Source organism: Hyla sarda, chromosome 3 (assembly GCF_029499605.1).
Source record: "Hyla sarda isolate aHylSar1 chromosome 3, aHylSar1.hap1, whole genome shotgun sequence".
NCBI classification, from domain to species: Eukaryota; Metazoa; Chordata; class Amphibia; order Anura; family Hylidae; genus Hyla; species Hyla sarda.
The window spans coordinates 62011881-62030846 of record NC_079191.1 but is presented as its reverse complement, the minus strand read 5'-3'; positions in this window follow the sequence as shown (position 1 = coordinate 62030846).

The window sequence follows — 18966 nt, the reverse complement described above, 5'->3', positions numbered from 1 at the left end:
CACACATGTACACTCCTCTACACCCGTCACCCATGTACACTCTTCTGCACCCCTCTGTCACCCATGTACACTCCTCTACACCCCTCTGTCACCAAATGTACACTCCTCTATAACCCTCTGTCACCCATGTACACTCCTCTATACCCCTCTGTCACCCATGTACACTTCTCAACACCCCTCTGTCACCCATGTACACTCCTCTATACCCCTCTGTCATCCATGTACACTCAACTACACCCATCTGTCACCCATGTACACCCATCTGTCACCCATGTACACTCCTCAATACCCCTCTGTCCACTCCTTTACACCTCCCTGTCCACTCCTCTACACCCCTCTGTCCACTCCTCTACACCCCTGTCACCCATGTACGCTCCTCTACTCCCCTTTGTACACTCCTCAGCACCACTCTGTACACTCCTCTACACCCCTTTCACCCATGTACGCTCCTCTATACCCCTTTCACCCATGTATGCTCCTCTACACCCATCTGTCACGCATGTACACTCCTCTACACCCCTGTCACCCATGTACACTCTTCTGCACCCCTCTGTCACCCATGTACACTCCTCTACACCCCTCTGTCACCCATGTACACTCCTCTATACCCCTCTGTCACCCATGTACACTCCTCTATACCCCTCTGTCACCCATGTACACTCCTCTACACCCCTCTGTCACCCATGTACACCCATCTGTCACCAATGTACACTCCTCTATACCCCTCTGTCACACATGTACACTCCTCTACACCCCTCTGTCACCCATGTACACTCCTCTGTACCCCTCTGCCACCCATGTACACTCCTCTACACCCCTCTGCCACCCATGTACACTCCTCTACAACCCTCTGTCACCCATGTACACTCCTCTACTCCCCTTTGTCACCCATGTACACCCATCTGTCACCCATGTACACTCCTCTACACCCCTCTGTCACCCATGTACACCCATCTGTCACCCATGTACACTCCCCTACACCCCTCTGTCACCCATGTACACCCATCTGTCACCCATGTACACTCCTCTACACCCCTGTCACCCATGTACACCCATCTGTCACCCATGTACACTCCTCTATACCCCTCTGTCACTCATGTACACTCCTCTATACCCCTCTGTCAACCATGTACACTCCTTTACACCCCTCTGTCACCCACGTACACCCATCTGTCACCCATGTACACTCCTCTATACCCCTCTGTCACACATGTACACTCCTCTACACCCCTCTGTCACCCATGTACACTTCTCTACACCCCTCTCTCACCCATGTACACCAATCTGTCACCCATGTACACTCCTCTACACCCCTCTGTCACCCATGTACACCCATCTGTCACCCATGTACACTCCTCTACACCCCTCTGTCACCCATGTACACCCATCTGTCACCCATGTACACTCCTCTACACCCCTGTCACCCATGTACACCCATCTGTCACCCATGTACACTCCTCTACACCCCTCTGTCACCCATGTACACCCATCTGTCACCCATGTACACTCCTCTACACCCCTCTGTCACCCATGTACACTCCTCTAAACCCCTGTCACCCATGTACACTCCTCTAAACCCCTGTCACCCATGTACACCCATCTGTCACCCATGTACACTCCTCTACACCCCTCTGTCACCCACGTACACCCAGCTGTCACCCACGTACACCCAGCTGTCACCCATGTACACGCCTCTATACCCCTCTGTCACACATGTACACTCCTCTACACCCCTCTGTCACCCATGTACACTTCTCTACACCCCTCTGTCACCCATGTACACCCATCTGTCACCCATGTACACTCCTCTACACCCCTCTGTCACCCATGTACACTCCTCTACACCCCCGTCACCCATGTACACCCATCTGTCACCCATGTACACTCCTCTATACCCCTCTGTCACACATGTACACTCCTCTACACCCCTCTGTCACTCATGTACACTCCTATAAACCCCTCTGTACACTCCTCTATACCCCTGTCACCCATGTACGCTCCTCTACACCCCTGTCACCCATGTACGCTCCTCTACACCCCTGTCACCCATGTACGCTCCTCTACACCCCTGTCACCTATGTACGCTCCTCTACACCCCTGTCACCCATGTACGCTCCTCTATACCCCTGTCACCCATGTACGCTCCTCTACACCCCTGTCACCCATGTACGCTCCTCTACACCCCTCTGAATGCTCTTCTACACCCCTCTGTCACCCATGTACGCTCCTCTACACCCCTGTCACCCATGTGCGCTCCTCTACACCCCTCTGTACACTCCTCTACACCCCTCTAAACCCCTCTGTCACCCATGTCCACCCCTCTACACCCCTCTGTCACCAATGTCCACTCTTCTACACCCCTCTGTCACCCATGTAAAAAAGAAAAGAAAAAAAAGTTCGGCGCCTAATAGGTTTGTTTTGCAGGTTTAACGGTGAAAAATTGTGGGTGGAAGAAATTGTCATGATGGCCCAGACCACATGGAGAAGAGAAGGCAACGATGCAAATTAGAGAAGACGTCATTGGTGAGTTGCTGTATAAAGCAGCACTTTAAACTACATACCCACTGATAAATAGATATAGTGCATTGCGTTTTTTATCGTTTTTCCTTTTTTTTTTCTTGCTCGTCAACCTCGGTAGCAGTGCACCGTGGAAAAAAAAATTTCCGAGGTGTGCCCCGACCCGAAAAAGGTTGGGAAACACTGGTGTAGATACATTACATTATTTAATCTTTACTGATTCTGAGTTATATTCTGGATTATACTCTAGAGCTGCACTCACTATTCTTTTGGTGTGGTCACACTGTATACATAGGTGGCGAGAGGATCAGGGGAAATGGCGTAAATATACATTTGAAATAACAATATTAATTACAAACATGTCACTAATATAGCGTGTACAATTTTTGGTGATGGCCTGCCAAGGGGTACTTGGGCAAAAAAAAAAAAAAAAAGGTTGGGAACCACTGCTCTGGTGGGTAGTGATCAACATATGGATAGCAACATAGGCAGATAAAAGAGTTGTTCTTTACTTAACTCAAGACCAGCACTGCCAGCAATAAATTCAATGATATTCAAGATATACTCTCTCTCAAAAGATACACAGATCAGTTCATATCACATTTAAATAGATCATTTCACAGGTGAATCCAATGAGCTAAAAAGTAGCACACAGCTACGTGATGAGCAACCGCAACACTGATTAAAACCAAAGTGTATAACAAGTAGCCATAGTCCGTTATTCATGTGTATGGTCATATATAATATATGTCTTTACAGGAAAATAAGTGCTTTCACTAAGAATGATGTGTCCGTATACATAACATTAATGTGAGCTAATTGTGAACTAAGCACATGAAACACGGGGTGTGACTTCATACCATATGCATATCAATGCTTTTCACTTAAAACGAAGCAGTATACCAATAAACATAGAAATTACTATATGGGCAAAAATTTTGCTAATGACAAAATAATAATTATTACAGGAATGTCACAGTACCCTTTAGGAGGTTAGAACTAAAATATAACTTTTATTAAATATGCCTTAAAATCCCCTTCAGGTAAGTAGGTAGCCAGGTAAATAGGTAACTAGTTAGGCAGATAAGGAATCCAGATATGTAGGTAGGTGACTAGCAAGGTAGGTAGGTAGGGGGCTAGCAAGGTAGTTAGGCAGCCATGTATGAAGGCCAGGCATGTACATTGTTAGGTAGCCAGGTATGTAGGTAGTTAGATAGCCAGGTATGTAGGTAAGTATTTAGGCATCCATATAAAGTTAAGTAGCCCCCCCATCCCTGTTTGGTATAGACAGCAGAATTAACCCCCCCCCCCTTCCCTGTAGGTATAGGCAGCAGAGTTAACACCCCTTCCCTGTAGGCATAGGCACTAGAGTTAACCCCCCTTCGCCATAGGTATAGGCAGCAGAAATAAAGGGGTATTCCAGGCAAAACCTTATATATATATATATATATATATATCAACTGGCTCCGGAAAGTTAAACAGATTTGTAAATTATTTCTATTAAAAAATCTTAATCCTTCCAATAGTTATTAGCTTCTGAAGTTTTCTGTCTAACTGCTCGATGATGATGTCACGTCCAGGGAGCTGTGCATGATGGGAGAATATCCCCATAGAAACTGCACAGCTCCCGGGACGTGAGTCATCAGAGAGCAATTAGACAGAAAACAACAACTCAACTTCAGAAGCTAATAACTATTGGAAGGATTAAGATTTTTTAATAGAAGTAATTTACAAATCTGTTTAACTTTCCGGAGCCAGTTTATATATAAAAAAAAGTTTTGGCCTGGAATACCCCTTTAACCCCCTTCCCCTGTAGGTATAGGAACAGAGTAGACCCCTCCCCCTTTCCCCGTAGGTATAGTCAGCAGTTAAACCCCCCCCCCCCTTTCCTCATAATTATAGGCAGCAGTTAACCCCCCTTTCCCCATAGTAATAGACAGCAATTAGCCCCCCCCCTTTCCCATAGGTATAGACATCAGTTAACACCCCCCCCCCCTGTTTCCGCATAGGTATAGGCAGCAGTTAACCCCTCTTTCCCCATAGGTATAGGCAGCAGTTAATTCCCCCCCCCCCTTTCCCCATAGGTATAGGCATCAGTTAACACCCCCTTTTTCCCCATAGGTATAGGCAGCAGTTAAACTCCCCACCCCTTTTCCCATATAGGCAGCAGTTAAGCCCCCCAACCCTTTGCCCATATAGGCAGCAGTTAAACCCGCGACCTTTCCCCAACGATGATTAAAAATTGATACTCACCTGATATCCCACGCAGCGATCTCCTCAGCAGCAGGGCCCATGTCTTCTCTCCTTCACAGTGCAGGCGCCGATGAGTGACGTCATCGGCCCCTGCACTGCGTGCTGCATGGGGGGGCGGAGGTCACGTCTCCTCCATGTATAGGCCGGAGATACGGCTCACACAGAGGAGACGCATTCTTTTGTATGTGCGTGCACCGCACATACAGGTGTGGTAGCCCAGTACGGGAGGTGTTTCTCCAGGTGTCCCTAGGTCCCCCTGCATTAGTTTCTCCATTGTAAATATGTTGTACTGTAGAAAATGTGCTTGTTACCCAGGAGGTACCAGTTACCAGGTGGTCCCAGGGGTGACCTATGGGCTCCCTGCTAGTCTCCCCCATATAACCCCTGGGTGGAGCTAGCCTCTCTCTCTTTGAGCTCTGCTCTTCTGCTAAGCTGAGGTCCACTGCAGTCGTGCCTAGTGTGTGTGTCCAGAGAGTTGGTGACCTCAAAGTCAAGTCCTGCAGCCACCATGAAGTCAAGTAAGCTAAAGTCACAGCTTTATGAGTCATGTCAAGTAAGTCCCTGTCATTTGTCAATTCAGTGTGGTCTGCATTTAATTGTCCAGTCCTACTTCAAGTCCCAGCAAGCCCTTAAGGTCTCTGCATCACTGGTCAACTCCTTGTGCCGTGGCTGAACTGTATAGACTTTACCAACTGTCTACCCTCAGTAAAGCTACCGTTGTCGGTAACTTGGCATCGGAGTTTTTATTGCCCCCGTGACTAGCCCAGGATTCAGCAGTATACCTTCGGGTGGTTTTAGGCTAAACCACGCCCTGGCATCATGAATACAAGGGGTTAATGCCATCTGCCCCTAGGGTAAAAACATCTGCCCTCATCACACCCCGCTACCACACAGGAGAAAGCAGCGCTGTCTGCTGGGAATCCGGGATGAGTGTCCGGGATCCTTAGTAGCGGCGGCGGCGGGCCCTTTACCCGGCCGGGCCCTCAGACAACGTCTGATCCGACCATCCGGTCAGTCCTCCCCTGTATGGAGTATTTCCGTATTCTGGGGAAATTGTGTTATAAATTTTGGGGGTCTTTTTCTCCTTTTACCTACTTATGAAAATGAAAGGTATTGGGGAACACCAGCATGTGAGTGTAAAAAGTGAATTTCTCTTACACTTACATGCTGGTGTAGCCCCCAACTTTTCTTTTTCATAAGGAGTAAAAGTAGCAAAACTCCTCCAAAATTTGTAACACAGATTTTCCTGAGTATGTAAATACCCCATATGTGGCCCTAAACTGATGCTTTGAAATACGACATGGCTCCGGAGAGAGCTCCATGCGCATTTTAGGCATAAATTAGGGATTTGCATAGGAGTGGACTCCTATGCAACCATTATGCTTGCCTCTTCCACTAAAAGTACCCTACAGCAGTGTTTCCCAAACAGGATGCCTCCAGCTGTTGCAACACTACAACTCCCAGCATGTTTGGACAGTCAATGGCAGTTCGGCCACGCTGTGGAGTTGTTGATTTGCAATAGCTGGAGGCTCCATTTAGTAAACAGTGCCGTACGAGCTGTTATTAATTCTTATTGGGGGGTTGGGTCGGGAGGTAACGATGCAAAGGTGTGTGTCTATGTAGTGTTTTACTCTTTATTTTTGTGTTAGTGTAGTGTAGGTGTTTTTTCTGTACGTACACACAGTCGGGTTTACAACAAGTTTTCCGCTACAAATTTGAGCCACGGCAAATTTCTCACAACTCAAACTCGGAAAGGGGAACTTACGGCACCGATCTCTTTTTTTTTCCAGGCCATTGGGTCACCAGAGATCCGATTGGCCTGGAAAAGTCATATGGAAGGTCACAGTATAGAGACCACTGCACAGTGGTCTCCAAACTGTGGCCCTCCAGATGTTGCAAAACTACACCTTTCAGCATCCCCAGACAGCCAACCCCATGTTTCCTGCTGTGAGTTTGAAGAGGAGCAGGCTCTCTGTGCCAAATTTTTGGCAGCAAATTTCCGCTGATGAAAATCCACCTCAACCCCTATTTTATAATGCAGATCTGTCACAAATATGCAGCAAAATGAGCATAATGAGCGGCTGTTCTGACTCGGATTTAACTAAGGTTCATTATTTTTCTCTAGGATACAGCATGGCGGCAGCAGCTACATCATAAGTATTTAAAATATTTTTAATGCTGCCCCCCAGGTTCCTGGTTGAAAATATAGCCCAGTGTGTCAGAAATGTGACAGACCCTATTTAACTCTTCCCATTTCATTCATTTTCTTTTTTTTTTCTTCTTCCCTGCCTTCTAAGATAACTTTTTATTTTTCCACCAACAGAGTCGTATAATGGGGATTTTTTCATTTATAGCACAACATTCTTTAATATTTTGTCTTGTAAAATGTCTTGTAAAATTATAGCACAATGGAAGCCACAAACAGATCCCATTAAAAATAACACTATAAAATCATACAGTGGCCTTACCAGCTTTCTTTCTTAACCTTCCCTTATGACATCACACATGTGACATCAGTCTTTGGTTGATACCTTTACCAGCCACTAGTACAGTTCAGGCCTTAGGTATCAGAGGGAGCGCACACAAAGAGCAGGAGATGAGGAAGAGGACAAGATGACACAGGAGAGGTACATCAATCCTAAATATTGATCAGAATACATCTAGAGTTCTAGACTTGCAAATAATGACTAGATTTTTTAAATATAATGTGTCACAATAATAGTGTTAATTGTATTAAATCTAGTTATTTAACTATACACTTTGCTGATGATCACAAATGACCAAGTATATACTGTTTATATTCAATTCTATTATACAAAGAGTTGGGGGGGTGTATGTCCTGTATGGGTATATTAATTCTATGGGGGAGAATCATCAAAACCTGTGTAGAGGAAGAGTGGAGCATCAGATCAGATCGCTTCTTTCAGTTTTTAGAGGCCTTTTTAAAATGAAAGAATCAATCTTATTGGTTACTACGGGCAACTGGTCAACATTTCCTCTGCGCTGGTGTTGATAAATCTCCCCCTATATGTATAGTTTTCTATACTAAGAAAGTCAAAAGCACCTAAATGTCTAAAACACACCTATATGTTCAGTGTATGTGACCTACTAATGGGGGTGACAGGGAAGTAATGTAAGAGATGTCTGACCTTTAACATGACCTCCTGTTATAACCTAAAACAAGAAATTAGGCTGAAATAACGTATATTTCACTATTATAATGCTGGATTTCTTGTATGACTATTAGTACTGAATCATAAAAAGAAATCCATACATTGAATTTTCTTTAACATGATTGTCCCACAGAGCAAATTTGGTAAAATCAGATGTGTGACCCATACATATATGTAAAGGGGTACAAAAATAATTTATATCCCTGTAGAGTTCTTCTCCCTCATGGATCTGATCCCCTAGTATCCTCTCTGAGCTGGAACCCTACCGTTGCCAGGCAACTTTCCCCCAATCCCCCTTGCTTATAAGCACAGTGGAAACAAACTGCCATTACCTTCAGGACACTGCAGTTGAACTGAGCATGTGTTAGGGAGCATTCACACCACGTTTTAGCTATACAGCGACCTGATTTGGCGGGGGGCAGTGAAAGCCAGGTGCTCCCTTATCTCAGCCGGACCTGGCCCCCTTCTCATTCATTTGAATGATCTGACCGGAGTCAAACTATGGTTTTCAGTTGGGTCAGAAAACTGGATAGGGGGCAAAAATGAGCAGACTGGAGTCACTGTATGACTCCGGTTGGCTCATTCAAATGAATGAGAAGGGGGCTGGGTCTGCCTGGGATATGGGAGCACCCGGTTTTCACTCCCCCCAGCTGGATCCGATCCCCTTACAGCTAAAACGTGGTGTGAACCCACCCTTACCCCGACATAGTGGGTCGTAACCAACAGTTATCAATACAATGCAGGTACATGGAGAATTAGTAATCTTATATCTCTCAAACAATATTGTAATCCTGGTACATTTTAATATGTTAAATATCACATAATGCATTAGTATAGAACTTTTGTTTGTTGGTATTTATTTTTTTTTAAATGAGACAACTTCTTTAAAGGTGTACGCCGCCCCTAGACATCTTATCCCCTATCCAAAACATTGTGGATAAGCTGTCTGATCGTGGAGGGGGGTCTGGCCACTGGGACCCCCCACGATATCTGGGCCGACTCTGTGGAATCTGCGGGAATCCATAACGCCAAACCACACCCCCTCTATTCATGTCTATGGGAGGGGGCGTGACAGCGCAGAGATCGCGGGGGTTCCCAGTGGCCAGACCCCTGCTATCAGACATCTTATTCCCTTTTAGAGCTGATAATAGTTGTCAAATTTATAAAATCAGTGTTCAATTTTTCAGCCAAGTTTCAAAGAGGTGGGGTTAATCTGCTGAAGTGCCAAAGCTTGGCACACCTCCTCGCTTGCTCCCACCTCCCAGGCCCTCCTTGATTGGTGTTCTGAGCCTTGTTTTTCAATCAAGAAGGAGCTGGAGGGGAGAGCAAATAAGTGGATGTGCCGGGATGAGACACTTGAGCAGCTTAGATCAGCTTCCTTGCACCCTACATTTGTGTATTACACCTGACTATTAGACAATACTGGATTAAACTATGTGGAATGTTGACTTAGGGATCTATCCAATTGCTAGCAGGCCATGGACACAAGATTACATATAAGAAAAGGTTACATGCCGTATTACATTGTAGTTCCCAGCGAATTGAATCAAACTTTGAAGGGGAAGGGCCTTTAGGCACTTCCCCCTATAAAGTTAGCAGGTCATGGAGAAATTTTTCTGCACCATGTCTATGACAATCATGGGTGGTTCTTGCCTTCCTTAGGTTGTAGTGATATTGTTACCATTAAAATTGTCAGAACCCTAAAATAAATCCTAACAGACCCAACTAAACTAAGGAATACATGTTCATAGTTATTAAAAAGAGGAAACTCATTCCTCAAGGAACGTAACAAGGGGTACAGTGAGCCTTAACACCCCACAAGTGTTTGACAACTTTTCGTTAAATTTGGATGAGTAAATAAAAAAAATAGGAGGGAATAGGAGAAAAGGCCCCTCAAAAGTTGTAACCCCATTTCTTCTGGGTATGGAAATATCCCATGTATGGATGTGAAGTGCTCTGCGAGCAAACTACAATGCTCAGAAGAGAAGGAGCGCCATTGGGCTTTTGGAGAGAGAATTCGTCTGGAATTCAAGTCGGGGGCCATGTGCGTTTACAAAGCCCCCATGGTGCCAGAACAGTGGCATTTACACCCCACTGACATTTGACAGACTTTTGGAACAGTGGGCTGTGCAAATGAAAACTTAAATTTTTCATGGACCACTGTTCCAAAAATCTGTCAGACACCAGTGGGGTATAAATGCTCACTGCACCCCTTATTACATTCCGTGAGGGGTGTAGTTTCCAAAATGGGGTCACATGTTGGGGGGGGGTCCGCTGTTCTGGCACCATGGGGGCTTTGTAAACGCACATGGCCTTCAATTCCAGCCAAATTCTCTCTCCAAATGCCCAATGGCGCTCCTTCTCTTCTGAGCCCTGTAGTGAGCCAGCAGAGCACTTTATGTCCACACATGGGGTATTTATATATTCAGAAGAAATGGTGTTACAAATTATGGGGGTCTTTTTTCCAATTACCCCTTGTGAAAATGAAAAATTTGGGATAACACCAGCATTTTATTTAAAAAATACAATTTCTTCATTTTCCCGTCCAACTTTAACGAAAATTTTACAAACTCCTGTGGGGTGTAAAGGCTCACTATACCCCTTGTTACATTCCGTGAGGGGTGTAGTTTCCAAAATGTGGTCACATGTGGGTTTTTATTGTGTGTTTATGTCAGAACCGCAATAACGATCAGCCACCCCTGTGCAAATCACCTCAAATGTACATGGCGCTCTCACTCCTGAGCTTTGTTGTACGCCCGCAGAGCATTGTACGTCCACATATGCGTTGCAACAGCTGGAGGCTCCGCTTTGGAAACACTGCCGTACCAGACGTTTTCATTTTTATTGGGGAGGGGAGGATGTTTGGGGGGACGGTATAGGGGTATGTGTATATGTAGTGTTTTTTACTTTTTATTATGTGTTAGTGTAGTGTAGTGTTTTTAGGGTACATTCACACAGGCGGGGATTCACAGCGAGTTTTCCGCTGGGAGTTTTACTGCATCTCAAATTTACTGCATCTCAAACTTGCAGCGAGAAACTCGCTATAAACCCCCATCCATTTGAATGCACCCTGTAGATTTACATGGGGGGGGGGGCGCAAAGCTCCAGCTGTTGCAAAACTACAACTCCCAGCATGCCCTTTGCATGCTGGGGGTTGTAGTTATGCAACAGCTGGAATCACACTGGTTGCAAAACACTGATAGTTTGTTACTTAACTCAGTGTTTCGCAACCAGTGTGCCTCCAGCTGTTGCGAAAACTACAACTCTTAGCATGCAGTGACAGCCGAAGGGTATCTTGTAGTTATGCAACAGCTGGAGACATACTACTACAACTCCCAGCTGTCCGTGCATTCTGTGGGTTGTAGTTATGCAACAACTGGAGGCACACTGGTTGCAAAACAGAGTTTGTTTCTTAACTCAGTGTTTCGCAACCAGTGTTCCTCCAGCGGTTGCAAAACTACAACTCCCAGCATGTACAGTCTGTCAATGCATGCTGGGAGTTGTAGTTTTGCAACAACTGGAGGCACACTGGTTGCGAAACACTGAGTTAGGTAACAAACTCTGGGTTTCACAACCAGTGTGCCTTCAGCTGTTGCAAAACTACAACTCTCAGCATGCACTGACAGCCAGAGGGCCTGCTGAGCATTGTAGTTTTGTAACAGCTGAAAGCACACTACTACAGCTCACAGCATACCTTTGGCTGTCCATGCATGGTGGGAGTTGTAGATATTCAACAGCTGGAGGCACAATGTTTCATAACTACAACTCCCAGCATACCCAGACAGCCAAAGGGCATGCTGGGAGTTGCAGTTGTACCTCCAGCTGTTGCAAAACTACAACTCCCAGCATGCCCTTTGGTTGTGCATGCTTGAAGTTGTTGTTAGGCAACAGCAGGAGGCAAACAGCGCTTACCTCCTGCTGTTAGATCCCTCCGGGACCGCCACCGCTGGGGACCACGCCGCTGCTGGGGACCGCTGCCACTTGGGACTGCCGCCACACCAGAGTAATCCTCCCCACACCCGCCCACCCCCCACCAGTGATCACCCCCTCCCTCAAGCGTCGATACCCCGCTGATGCCACCTAGCAGGAAGGGTGATTGGTAGGCCGGTCCGGACGGCCGATCCCTCAGCTTTGTCACAGGATGCCTGGCGTGGACTGAAATTCCCACGGCCGTACAGGTACGTCCTGGGTCCTTAAGTACCAGGGAGCCAGGGAGTACCCATACGCCCTAGGTCATTGAGGGGTTAATATTGATCAAATAGATCTGAGTTCTAGATTTGCACATGATGACTAGATCTATTAAATATAATGTGTCAAAATATTAATGTAAATTTTTTCAATCTAATTATTTAACTATACACTTTGCTGATGTTTACAAGTGACCAAGTTTCTATTCAATTCTATTACACAAAGAGTTGGGGTGGAAGTATTGTATATTCATATTGTATATTCATATTTGAAGTGTTATATACATGTAAAGGCAAAAGCACTTAAATGTCTAAATATCTTCAGTGTATGTGACATAGTAACAGGGGTGATAGGAAAGTAATATCAGAGATCTCTGAACTTTCAACATGACACTTCCATTGGAGACACACACCTCCTGTTATAACATAAAACAAGAATTTATGTTCACATTGGGGGAGATTTATCAAAATTGTCCAAAGGAAAAGTTGCTGAGTTGCCCATAGCAACCAATCAGATCGCTTCTTTAATTTTTTCAGAGGCCTTTTCAAAAATTAAAGAAGCGATCTGATTGGTTGCTATGGGCAACTCAGCAACTTTTCCTCTGGACAGGTTTTGATAAATCTCCCTCATTATGTATGTTTAACCCCTTGCCACAAATGACGTTCATTAACATCCATCTGCAGCCTCCAGAATATGACGCATGCTCAGCAGGTGAGCGCGCATTATAGCCGGTGGGTCCCGGTTGCTATAGGCAACCAGGACCCACGGCTTATGCCGAACATCGCTGATCGCCGCGTCTAGAAGGAAAGTAATTTCCTGGATATCACTATTTACATCGATAGTGAATTGAGGATTCCTTCATTGGAACAGTTGGCATCCAGGGATCCTAAAATGGAGCATACCCTATGGGCAATAGCTCAGCGCAAAAAGGAATTGCTCTGAAGAAAAGAATTTCCAGGAAGAGAGAGCAAATCTGATGCGAAGATTTATAAATAGAGGATACCCGAAGAAACACATGAGAAGAGCTTATAACAAAGTAAGAACCATGGACAGAACGGAACTACTGGGAACTAAAACAACAATGCCAATAGAAGATACGACCATCAGATGCATAGGAACATATGATGCCTGTGCATCGAAGATGATGCAAATTCTAAAACAACATTGGCATATACTAAGAGTAGACCCTGACCTACAAACGGTGATTGGCATGAGGCCAAACATTACATATCGGAGAGGATCTAACCTCCATGATCTATTAGTACATAGCCACTAGTGATGTCGCGAACATAACATTTTCGGTTCGCGAACTGTGAACTCGAACTTCCGCAAATGTTCGCGAACCGGACGAACTGCTATTGACTTCAATGGGCAGGCGAATTTTAAAACCCACAGGGACTCTTTCTGGCCACAATGGTTATTTAAAAGTTGTTTCAAGGGGACAAATACCTGGACTGTGGAGTGCCGGAGGGGGATCCATGGCAAAACTCCAATGGAAAATTACATAGTTGATGCAGAGTCTGGTTTTAATCCATAAAGGGCATAAATCACCTAACATTCCTAAATTCTTTGGAATAATGTGCTTTAGCCCCCTTTAGGCAGCACATAGAGCCCCCCTTTAGGCATCACACAGTTAGATCCCCCTTTAGGCAGCACATAGATTCTCCCATATTAGGCAGCACATAGTTAGAGCCTCCCTTTAGGCAGCACATAGGTAGAGCCTCCCTTTAGGCAGCACATAGAGCCCCCCTTTAGGCAGCACATAGTTAGATCCCCCCTTTAGGCATCACATAGTTAGATTCCCCCTTTAGGCAGCACATAGATTCCCCCATGTTAGGCAGCACATAGTTAGAGCCCCCCTTTAGGCAGCACATAGAGCCCCCCTTTAGGCAGCACATAGATTCCCCCATATTAGGCAGCACATAGTTAGAGCCTCCCTTTAGGCAGCACATAGAGCCCCCTTTAGGCAGCACATATTTAGATCCCCCCTTTAGGTAGCACATAGATTCCCCCATGTTAGGCAGCACATAGTTAGAGCCCCCCTTTAGGCAGCACATAGGTAGTGCCTCCCTTTAGGCAGCACATAGAGCCCCCTTTAGGCAGCACATAGTTAGATCACCCCTTTAGGCAGCATATAGATTAGGCAGCACATAGTTAGAGCCCCCCTTTAGGCAGCACATAGAGCCCCCCTTTAGGCAGCACATAGATTCCCCCATATTAGGCAGCACATAGTTAGAGCCTCCCTTTAGGCAGCACATAGAGCCCCCTTTAGGCAGCACATATTTAGATCCCCCCTTTAGGCAGCACATAGATTCCCCCATGTTAGGCAGCACATAGTTAGAGCCCCCCTTTAGGCAGCACTGGTTTTATTTCACAGCCCAAAAAGGGTTTTTTTTTTTTTTTTTTTAACAACTGCCACACCAAAAGTTCCCCTTTTAAGCAGAGGTCCCCAACCAGGGTGCCTCCAGCAGTTGCAAAACACACAGACTGAACTTATAGCCCTTTTAATACTGTAGTTAGTTGCTTGAAGGAAATTAAGTTTTACACCGGAGTACCCCTTTTAACCAGCGGTTCCCTCCCAACCAGGGTGCCTCCAGCTGTTGCAAGACACACGGATTGAACTTATAGCCCTTTTAATACTGTAGTTAGTTGCTTGAAGGAACTTAAGTTTTACACTGGTGTACCCCTTTTAACCAGCGGTTCCCTCCCAACCAGGGTGCCTCCAGCTGTTGCAAGACACACAGACTGATATTTGAGCCCTAAAAAGGGCTTTTTTGGGTGCTGTCCTTAAAGCAGATGTTAGACTAGTGCTTTAGGAGTAAAGTGGACCCTGAATACACCACCTAGCAGCAACCTAGTTATCGCTTTCCCTATTACAGCAGGAGCAGCTTCTCTGTCCCTCCACTTTCTAAGCCTGCAGCATGCCGAATGAAGGTAAAATGGCGTCCATGCAGGAGGTAGGAGTGTCTGGAAGGGAGGGACTGCTACTGATTTGCTGTAATGTGTCTGCTGACTCTGACTCACAGGGTCAAAGTTTACCGCAATGTTAAAGTATAGGGGGCGAATTGAACTTCACATATGTTCGCCCGGCGATGTGAATGCGAACATGCTAAGTTCGCCGGGAACTGTTCGCCGGTGAACAATTCGCGACATCTCTAATACCCACCATAATAGTGGCAGTACAGGTCAAGGCACATGGATCCCCAACCCCCCAATGGGATCACATCCATGTGACCATTGTTCCACATGCAGACATATGCCAAAAATAAAGACATTCATAAATCCAGTTGATAAAAAAGAATACACCATAAGACAACTTTTAAATTGCAGCAGCCAAAATGTAATATATGTTGCCACATGTAACTGCCCAAAATGATACGTAGGCAAAACAGTACAGGAATTGCGTAAAAGGATTAGCAAACACATAAGTACCATCAGGACAGGAGTAGATACTCCGTTGGCAAGACATATACGACAGACACATAACAACCAAACCGACATATAAAAATTTTGGGGCATATGTCGAATCAAGATTGGCCCCAGAAAAGGGAACGTCGATAAATCTATATATATAAAACTCAAGGTGTGTGTGTGTGTATGTATGTTCCACAAAAACTTCCAAACGGCTAAAGATATTAAAATAAAACTAGGCACACATGTTACTCATATGTCAACAACAAACATAGGATAGGTGATTTAACCCTTACTCACCCCCATTTGCCAGGGGCAGGGTTTATGTTTAAAGTCCCATACAAGTCTATGGAAAATATATGTTGCTGCATAACTTCCAAACGGCTGGAGATATTTCGATAATACTTGGTTACATGTTACTTATATGTCCACTTAAAACATAGGATAGTTAATTTAACCCTTAACTACCCACATTTATGAGGGTCAGGGTTTTTGTTTAAAGTCCCATGCAAATCAATGAGAAATGTATGTTCTCACATAACTTCTGTACGGCTGGAGATATTTCAATATCTGGTACACATATTACAGGTCGGGATATGAGGACGGGATGGGAGGTCGAAATAGGAGGTCAAGATAGGACGACGGGATGGTCGGGATAGGAGGACGGGATAGGAGGACGGGATAGCAGGTGGAGATTAGAGGTGGAGATAGGAGATGGAGATAGGAGGTCGGGATAGGAGGTCGAGATAGGAGGCTGGGATAGGAGGTCGAGATAGGAGATCAAGATAGGAGGATGGGAATAGAAGGTTGAGATAGGAGGTCGGGATAGGAGGTCGGCATAGGAGGTGGAGATAGGAGGACAGAATAGGGGGTTGAGATAGGAGGACGGGATAGAAGGTCGAGATAGGAGGACGGGATTGGAGGACGGGATAGGAGGTTGAGATAGGAGGACGGGATAGAAGGATAGGAGGTCGAGATAGGAGGACGGGATAGTAGGTCCGGATAGGAGGTCGAGATAGGAGGTCGAGATGGGAGGTCGAGATAGGAGGACGGGATAGGAGGAGGGATAGGAGGTCTGGATAGGAGGCCGGGATAGGAGGTTGAGATAGGAGGACAGGATAGGAGGACGGGATAGGAGGTCGAGATAGGACGACGGGATAGAAGGACGGGATAGGAGGTCGATAAAGGAGGACGGGATAGGAGGTCGAGATAGGAGGTCGAGATAGGAGGTCGAGATAGGAGGTCAAGATAGGAGGACAGGATGGTCGGGATAGGAGGTCAGGATATGAGGACGGGATATGAGGACGGGATAGGAGGTGGAGATAGGAGGTCAAGATGGGAGGTCGGGATAGGAGGTCGGCAATTTAGGTGGAGATAGGAGGACGGGATAGGGGGTTGAGATAGGAGGACGGAATAGGAGGTCGAGATAACTACCCACATTTGTGAGGGTCAGGGTTTTTGTTTAAAGTCCCATGCAAATCAATGGGAAATGTATGTTCTCACGTAACTTCTGTACGGCTGGAGATATTTCAATACCTGGTACACATATTACAGGTCGGGATATGAGGACGGGATGGGAGGTCGAGATAGGAGGTCAAGATAGGAGGACGGGATGGTCGGGATAGGAGGACGGGATAGGAGGACGGGATATGAGGACGGGATATGAGGACAGGATATGAGGACGGGATAGGAGGTGGAGATAGGAGGTAAGAATAGGAGGTCAAGATGGGAGGTCGGGATAGGAGGTCGGCATAGGAGGTGGAGATAGGAGGACGAGAAAGGGGGTTGAGATAGGAGGACAGGATAGGAGGTCGAGATAGGAGGACGGGATAGGAGGTCAAGATAGGAGGACGGGATAGGAGGTCGAGATAGGAGGACGGGATAGGAGGTCGAGATAGGAGGACGGGATAGGAGGTCGAGATAGGAGGTCGCGATAGGAGGACGGGATAGAAGGTCGGGGTATGAGGACGGGATATGAGGACAGGATATGGGGTTGGGATATGACAACAATATATGGGGATGGGATTTCAAGTCAAAAGCTTCCTCCTTTGTTGATTTTCTTCCCCAACAAGGATGAGGAAGGAAAAACCAGGCAACGCCGGGTACTCAGCTAGTTATTACTAAAAGAAGAAGCAAGGTGGATCTACCGCCTGAACAGTAAATTCCCAGGAGGCCTAAATGAAGAATTCACCTTTATGGCGTTCCTTGACTAATTAATTTATAAGTAGTTCAGAATTAATAAAAAGTTGCATACTCTCAATAGGCACTAGCTCTAGGACCTAGTAAAGGCTTTTTCTACCCCATTGCAGTGCTATAAATTCATTACGGTGAGAGATTGGTAGTCTTGTATACACCTAATAAATAAGGGATGGCATTATATGGCATAATAATGTAGTCTTACCACACGACGTGAAGGATGCATGTTCCTCGGCGCAGCTGGGGTGGCAGAGGTGGTTTGGAGAGGGAGAGGGTGTACCTTCGGGAGAGGAAAGATATGTGAAACATTAGAAATATTAGCAATAAATTAATCATGAAATATACTTACCGTTAAATACTTTAACTCAAAACTCAATATAAAAAAAATTTAAATAAATTCAAATTAATAAAATTAAAAATTAAAAAAATCTATATTAAAAATATATATGGAAAAATCTAAAATCACTAACTAAAAAAAAAAATTCACATATATATATATATATATATATATATATATATATATATATATATATATAAATTTCCCTTTCCTTTCCTTCTCCCTTCCTTATTTCCTCCCCCCTCCCTTGCAACTTGCATGCTACTCAAGAAATCCATATCTTAGGACATCATATATCCCAGACTACCATGGCTTATTACACAACAAACAGAATAAATAACAGTCTATACCGATTCACAGAATATAAATAAATAAATCTTTTTTTCTCCTTTAAAATTGCATGAGTTACAAGATCATTTACATGAGAATATAATTACTCATGTTAATACCACACTTTTATATACTCCATGGTCTGTACTATGGATAATTTGGAACATACACTACACAGTCTAAGTCCCATAACATGCGCAGTAGTACTCTAGAAGTGAAATACAGACAAAGTCCGAAGTCATGCGCACAGGTCCAGCAATATGGAGATATCGCGAGAAGTGAATCATCCATCATGAGGCTTGCGCATTGATTACCAATGCGCAGACATGTGTACCTACAGTGACATCACATGTAAACAAAGGTGGTGATAAGTGCAGACACTAAACACATGCCAGACCATAACAAACTGTATGATTGGTTGCGACTTTTTGCAGGATTGGTGCACAACTATAGCGGGACACAAGATTGTGATGTGTGGCCATCTGATTGGCGATAGCACGTCACAGGAAATGAACGCAATGTGAGATTATATAAAGCCTACCTAGCGTCCGGGGCACCATT